This window comes from Eleginops maclovinus, chromosome 8 (assembly GCF_036324505.1).
Source record: "Eleginops maclovinus isolate JMC-PN-2008 ecotype Puerto Natales chromosome 8, JC_Emac_rtc_rv5, whole genome shotgun sequence".
Classification (NCBI taxonomy): domain Eukaryota; kingdom Metazoa; phylum Chordata; class Actinopteri; order Perciformes; family Eleginopidae; genus Eleginops; species Eleginops maclovinus.
Window position 1 is genome coordinate 16,610,016 of NC_086356.1, and position 8,133 is coordinate 16,618,148.

Below are 8,133 nucleotides of genomic sequence, written 5' to 3' on the forward strand. Positions count from 1 at the left end.
CATTAGTTCTCTGCAAGTACGCGAATAAGCGTGTTTTGTAACATGTCAAAATATTCCCCTAAATTGCGCATACATTTAAGAAGGATAATCCCTTGCTCCACGTCACTCTCTGTTTGTGTGTGTATGTTCACTCCAGCTCTTATTGGTTTGCATACATGCATTGGTTTTGTTGGAGTAAAGCTTTACAAATAAGCTCTGAAAATCCCTTTATGATATGTGTTGTACCTGCACATATTCCCTCTCATTTCATGATGGTTTTATCTCTGCAGCTCTGACTGTGACATAACATCCCGGCTCAGGACAGGAGCACACAGGGCTTGGTGATAGGGATTACGGCTCATTCTTCAGAGCACTCGGTTTATTTTAAGGTCTGACTGGATAAAACAGGATTAGCATCACAATGAATCCCCTGGCATTCAAACCCAGAGGTCAGCTCCTATCCGACCTTTGACATTTGAAATGTTTATAAATCCCCATCTGTGTTGTGATAACTAAACATAGATTTCATCAGCTGTCATTCCAGTAAGGTGTCCCTTTTTGATAAGTGCCACGCTTTTTTAGATGCTCTGTGTTTGGTGGTGAAAGGTTTTACGTAGTAGTGCGTTTTCACTGCATTCTCAGTTGCTTTATGAAGCTACTGATCGACTTGGAGATTATTTCTTAATGTTCTTTTCATTTGGAATACACATGGAAATGTGTCCTCATTTTTACTACACGACATACATTATTTTTAATATCATATTAAATTAATTGTATTTTTGAATACAATTAATATTCTATTTTTTAAAAGTAGTACATGGAATAAACCAATAGGCTAGAGATCACACAACATTTAAACACATTTAAACATAGTTCAAATTAACAAAGGTTTTTCTGGTAGAAGTGAGCTTAAAAATCTATACCCAGTGTTTTTGTTTACTTCTTTCAAATCAATTTTTAGTTAGTGTCCTCAGCTGAAAACATGAATACTCCCAAATGATGTCAGACCTATCCGCATAAGTACTTTTTACTTAATTAAGAATATTTAATGCAAATACTAGCAGTATTTTGGAAGTAAAAGTATGATTGCAGTATTATTTTTGGGGGGGGATTATGGAATTGCTACTTTTACATGTGAAAAACATCTGAGTACTTCCACCACTGATTACATGTTATAGGTAGCTTATTTTTAATGGTTGTATATTTTCTGTTTATTCATGCAATAACAAACCCGCTTGAGAAGATCAAGGAGCCAAAGATTCAGAGAAATATCTTTTAACCTTGGATTTGACTTTGAAAAGGGGCCCGACGGATCAAGTTAGGGGGGGAAACCAAAACAAAAATATTATTTTCCTCGACAGGCTTATTAATATCTTATTGTAAAGATAAATCCTTTGTTTTTCGAGGCAGCAGAGATTCTGTTGCTCTGTTTGAGTCGTGACCTGAAAGACAAGTTAATGAATCAGGCCGTAATGGAACAATTTACGGTCTGGCCTGCTCTCAGCACTTTCACATCCATCCACACACTTTTACTAATCAGAGCTGATGTCATCGCAACTGGGTGGACCTTTCCTCGTCAATTATTGAGAAAGCCATATTACACATTAGCAATTAGATAATCGCCCCCGAGCATGATCTTTGAACATTGTCGGGGGAGACAGCATTATAGATCCACATTCCACTTGGTCTGGAGCCTTTCTGGCTTCAAAGCCCCTGAAAACGTCTTTAAACATTAAATATTAATGTCTAAATTAGTACCATCTTTAAAAAACTAAATTTCATTTTCAGCTTTAATAAGATTTATACTAAAAAACTCTGCTTCATTACAACTGTGTGGGTTAGGTTTGTTTACATTTTATTGAGTGACAAATTAACCCACTAAATGTTGTTGGATGAGCATAAAAACATGAACAAATGCTCAAATTAATATATTTGTTCTCCCCTGGAGTCATTTTGATCTTAGTTATTATGGGGGAAAGTAATGCTTCAATTTTGGAATCATAGATTCCATCATTTTGGGCCTTTGGGATGTAAACAAGAGGTATAAGGGAGTCATAATGTGAGCTGTTGGTTACAATTTGGGCCTAGTATATTCAACCTACACTTGATCACATTTTTACGGATTGGCACCAATAAAATTCTGCAGAATTAGCTATTAGCAGTTTGTGTTTACAAAGTATGTAAAGACAACTGTCACTAGATTACATTAATCTAGAATACAATTACAAAAAAGTTATAATTATTGAGCAAATTCTGAAGTTATGAGGATCTTTTTTCTACCCGCATGTATACATTTATCTTGGATGGTCATACGACAAAGCTTTTGACCGGTTTACTCAAGTTCAAGGCCCCCCAGTCACCTTTATCTCTTGGGTAAAATGATTAGCAGATATGAGGCATATAGTCTATCTTGATTGCAGACACCACATATTGCTCCTGCAAGAGTGGCATAGTCAGGATAATGGCCTGGTTTATTGATTAACAGTCTTGAGTATTTACAGTGTGCACACTTCTGCAGGGCAACCACAGGGTGTGATGCACTCAGCAGCATGTGACTGGGTACTAAAGTATTCCTATTTCATTTAAGACCTCCTGCGAGTGTGGAGGCTGGGGTTGTTTATAGTTTCTCTCTGGGGTCAGAAATTCATACAGCTGTACACCTGGAGGCTTCCCAATTTGTTACACACAGGAATCAGTGTGTCTGGGTCTGCCCTATATGTATTTTGGGAACAGTTGACAGGGGATGGATGTCTAACTGAGGACAAAACTGACATTCCCAGTTTGTTTTCACTGTAATTGCCTTCCGTCGAAGCCCAGGTCTTTACTTAAAGGTTACTCGGCCCTTTTCCGGGAAGCAAGTTTCCTGAGTTATCTATCATAGAAGGTTTCTCTTCGTACACGATGTTCCAGATTTTTGGTGTTTTTTGTTTTGTTACTCTTAAAAGATAGCTGGAACATTTTTATTTACAAAAAGAAAATATGATTGGATCTGTTTTGTTGATCTTCTTAATGGTATGAATGTGGTTCAATTGTCTTCAAATTAAAAAGGGAGATTATTTAGATGTATTTTTTTAAAGGTGAACTCTGTTCATGACTGTTAAAGTGTAACAAACTTGACTAAAAGTCAGCATGGTTACATTTTATTTCTGGTAATGCAGCTGAAATACTGTGTTTCTTTTATAAATTGACTAACTGATCATGTCATGCTTTTAAACTCTAGTTTGTTGGGCGACAATTGATGGACTTTGGTCCTTCCCTGAGATCCCTTTCTGAGAGGTGCTCATCAATGCTTTAGATATATCTGTTAAATATTAACAGGGTGCTGTACGGTGCCAGAGCCTGTGCTTCCCCTATCAGGGCTTTTTAAAGATAAGCCGTCTGAACCCATTCCCTTATCTTTAAACCTCATCCCTTTACAGCTCTGTAACTGGTGTGGCTACATAACAGTCTGTGCATCTGACCGCACACAGGAAGAACTCCCATTCTCAAAGGAATAGAGACAAAAAAATAAATAAAAAACACATTTACAATAATGGGAATTCTAAGAATTAGTTTCTGTCTGGCAGACGACTGACAGTAAGAAAAGAGAAGTAATTCACTGTAACTGCTTCAAGCAGGCTTTTATAAACGTAAGAACTGTATTTTTATGCTTCAGTTCCCTTGTAATACCTTCACACACTCGATCTGTCCTGGTATAAACTGTAGGCCATTATTAACCTCTGTCCTTAAATATTCCTTGCACATTATGCCCATTAATCATAGTGAGAGGAGCTGTAAAATAGCCACCCATAATTTCCTAAAGTATCCTGTGATAATAGCACATAAAAAACCCTGACACCAACACAACATCTTGATGCTTTCATTTTGAAATGTCTAAGGTTGTGGTTATGCTGCATTCGATTTGATTATCCACACTGAGTCCCTTTTCACCAGAAATGGGACTAGAGAAGAAGTTGTTTCCTTTTGACATTTCTCACCATTACACAACTTGACAAAAGGAAAAGTGGTGTTACATTATTATCTGCTAGTGTTATTATTGCTGTTGCAGTAGGTCACAGTGGAGCAAATGTTCATGTTTTTACAGGGTTTTGTGAGGAACACTCATTTGCTTAATTGGTACATAGTAACACATCAGATGTCATTTACATGCATGGAAAAGTAAAAAGTATGATACGATGCCATGTTGTAATACTTTAGGGAAGATAAGGTCAGATTTTGTTCTTGCATCACAACCATTTTCAAAATCAACAAGGAAACCTATTAAGACAAGATTCAGAGAAACAGACTTTTTCTTTTACAATCACTGAAGACGATGCTGTATTATTTCAACTAAAATATGTACATATAGTTTAGGATGTTGTGCATCCCTGGGAACAATCACTTCAGATCTTAAATAAACTGTTTGAGAAATATAGCTTTAGAAAAAAAAGTGTTTTTGTGGCACAACTTGCCCCCGGTGCGGGGTAAGTTGTGCCATTAGAGAAAATTCACTGGGGTAAATTGTGCCATTGATAATTGAAATAAAACAGATCATTTTAATCTCACAAACAATAATGCTATATAAAAGCAAGACAAATTCAATACTAAATTATTTATTTAAAGTTTTAACAACATCAAAGGCCACTTTTCTATAACAAGGCCTATGAACACCTAACATCCTACTTGTCCAATGCTGCAGGCAAATATGAACTTCTGTTCCCTTCTGGCTGTACCACCAAGTTTTGTGGTGTGGCCAATTTGCTTAAACAAGGCCTAGCGCCACATGAACACATACTCAGAACAAATTTAAAATCCCAAAATGAGCACCTAATCCTCTGCAAATCATCTGCATCTGAATCTCTTCACAGATTCGGCCTACTACTGAACATCCCACTTGTCAATGCTGCAGGGGAATGTGAACTTATACTCCCTTCTGGCTGTCCCACCAAGTTTTTGTGGTGTGGGTAGTTTCTTGAGCACATCACCTCTAGGGATGACTCCTTCATCATTCTCTCTAAATGTGAAGATGGGCTTTCCATCAACAGACCTCTTACAACTTTGCTTCAGAAACTTTGCACTGATCTCGTCACCTTCAACATTCTCCACCAATCCAACATAGTTATAGGATTTGGATTTTTTACCTGCAAACTTCACAATGACAAAGTCACCAGCAGATAGATCCTTGTCACCATCATCATCATCATCACTCTGGACATCTGAACTCTCATAATGAGTGGCATCGCTAAGTGGAATCGGAAAGTCACTCTCTTCTGAGCTACTGGAGATCTCTTTCTTTTTGGGCTTGGTTGGTTTTGACCCTTTCAGAGCCCCCTTCTTATTTCCACTCCTTTTCTTCTTTTCAGCCCGTTCCTTTTCTCTGCTGTGTGTCTTCTCCAGGCCATCTTCTGCCTCATCATTGGTGGTGGAGCTTTCTTCTGAGCTACTGTACACAGCCGTTTTCTTCTTGGTTTTGGTTTGATTTGCAGCTTTCAGAGCCCTTTTCTTCTCTCTTTCATTCTTTTTCTTTTCCTGTTCAGCCTTTTTATCTTCTTTTTCTTTGTGAGCCTTCTCCATCTCCATCTTCTCAGGTGTGTCGGTCACGATTCTTGTTTTCACTTTCTTTCTTAAATTCTGTTCTTTCTTTCTGTGGCTTTTGGCAAGGGAAGAATGACTTCTGGAGACACATAACCCAAGTGAGCAGAAGAACCAGATTCGTCACTTGATAAGTGCTCAGGATTTGTCAGAGCGGCATGCCAAATGGTAGCGTGCTTTAAAGGCGTTGAACCAATCAGGTCCTAGAAAAGGTTCAAAGTTTTTAAGGAATGTGGAATTTTCCACATATGAGAACAGTATTTTGTTTATGGTAGACAAGCAGATCATATCAAGGTATGCTTATCCACTGAAGCTTCAAGTCACATTAATATCAGCATTTTAGAAAATACAACTGTAATGCTAATAAAATTCTCAATGCAATTAGGCCAAGTACAGCTTTATGTCACACACAGACTAGCAGTGAGCAGAAAACATGCAGTGTTATGCTTATCCACTCAAGCTTCATGCAAGTTACATAACATTGGCCTTTTAGAAAATATATATCAATAAAATGTATTATTATTATTAAAATAGAACTGTAATTGTGTTTTAACAACATTCTCAGTCAGTGTAAATAAGCTCAGTGCAGTTATGTATCACTTTTCACATCATCAGAAGTCCAAACTGGCATGTTACTCACCCAGGTTAGTGGGATGGCTGTGACTGAATACTGTCTGTGAGCTGCTTTGTAGTTTGGCTCATAGCTACTGACAGCTAGTCTGAGACAGTCTGTGAGGTGTCTGTACTTTGATTTAATTATTTTAATCTGTGAAAACACCATTTCACAGAGGTAAGTGGAGCCAAAGTAGGCACTCACTCTTAGTGCACATGAGACGAGGAGGGGAAACTTCTCCCTGCTGACTATTCCCCAAAGGTTACTGTCCCGTGATCTTGCTTTTAGCTCAATGTAATTTTGCAAATCAACCATCTCCATGTCAACCCCACTAGGCAGGGCAAATACCTGCTGAAATTTGGCAGCTACCTGTTCCACAGCAATTGTCAGGAATGGGTTTAAGACGAATGCAGCAACATCTTCGATGACGTCTAATTCACCAAAACGCCGACTGAACTCTGCTGCCACTTTGTCCAGGTGAACACAGTACTGCTCAGGGTGAAAAGCGTCCTTGTCACCGATGGCCTGTGACATTTTCTCTAGTTCGGGAAAGTGTGTCAGCCTTTACTGTAGTAAAATAAATTCTGTGTGACATGTCTTTTAACACTTGTCGATCCACGTCCCCGGACATTTCCTCGACCCTCCTCGACACTGTAGGCCCTGGGGCCCCGCTGGACACTGCGGAGCGCGGTTTTGATGTCGTCTTTGTTTTTGAAGCCGTTGAAAACCGTCTCTGCAGTGATGGCCATTGCCTCCTTGAATAAATCGCCATCTGTAAAAGACTTCTTGTGTTTAGCCAGGTGACTAATAAGAAATGAAGCTTCAGTCGCAGCCTTATTTTGAGCAGCAGGTTTTGTGAAAAGCGACTGCTGGGTCTTCAACCCCGCTTTCAGCTCAGCAACTTTCCTAACCCGGATTGCGTTCTTGGCGGGGAAACTGTCTTTGAATTTGTCGTGGTTGGTGTTGTGGTGCCGCTCCAGACTTCCTCTTTTAGACAGCGCTAGAGTTTGGTGGCAGAGCATACAAACACACTTGTCTTTCACCATGGTGAAAATGAATTCCTCTTCTCAGAGTTGTGGACTCGAGTCACATGACTTGGACTCGAGTCAGACTCGAGTCATGAATTTGATGACTTTAGACTTGACTTGACAAAATGACAGCATCCAACCAATCGAAGTACTGGAAAACCAATGAGGCGGAACAAACCATAAGGCGCCAAGTAGGTAACAATGATACCACGGGTAGTTTCAAACACCGTCCAAAGGAAGATCAGCAAATCTTAGCTTTAACCCACGATCTTGTTTCAGTTCAGTTTGTTCCTCCTGCTCCTGTAAAGGCATGTCCTTTCCAACAACTGATGCTGAGCTGTATGGGTCCCTAACCCAGTCGAGACATTCAGTGGAGGCTGAAGAGAAATAAAAGGACAACTTCTCCTCCAGAGTTTTCAAATGTTTATCTATTACCTCGCACAGTGCAGCAGTGTGATCTTGCCGTTTGTCTGTGAGTGGGAACATCTCAAGGTTGGCACTTTGCACATGTTGTTGCCAGAGATGCACCTTTAAACGGAATCCGTTTATTTTATCTGTGCTTGTAAGCAGGTTTTCATTTCGGCCTTGCATCCGGGTGTTGAGTTCATTCAGATGATGAAATATATCTGCCAGGTATGCCAGCTTGAAAACAGATTGGAGTAATCGGACCTCTCGTTCGTCACACCTTAAGTTCCTCCAGCAGCTCATACACACGGGCCAGCACCTTGCCGCGCAACAACCATCGGACCTCCGTATGGAGCATAGGGCTGTATGCTCCGCTCCCATTTCCTCACACAAATATGCAAATATACGACTTTTCAAAGGTCGTGTCTTTACAAAGTTCACTATGCGCACAACATCATCCAACACAGGAACTAGTTCCACTGGTAAAGTCTTCGCAACGAGGGCCTCACGGTGCAAAAAACAGTGTGTAGTAATAAG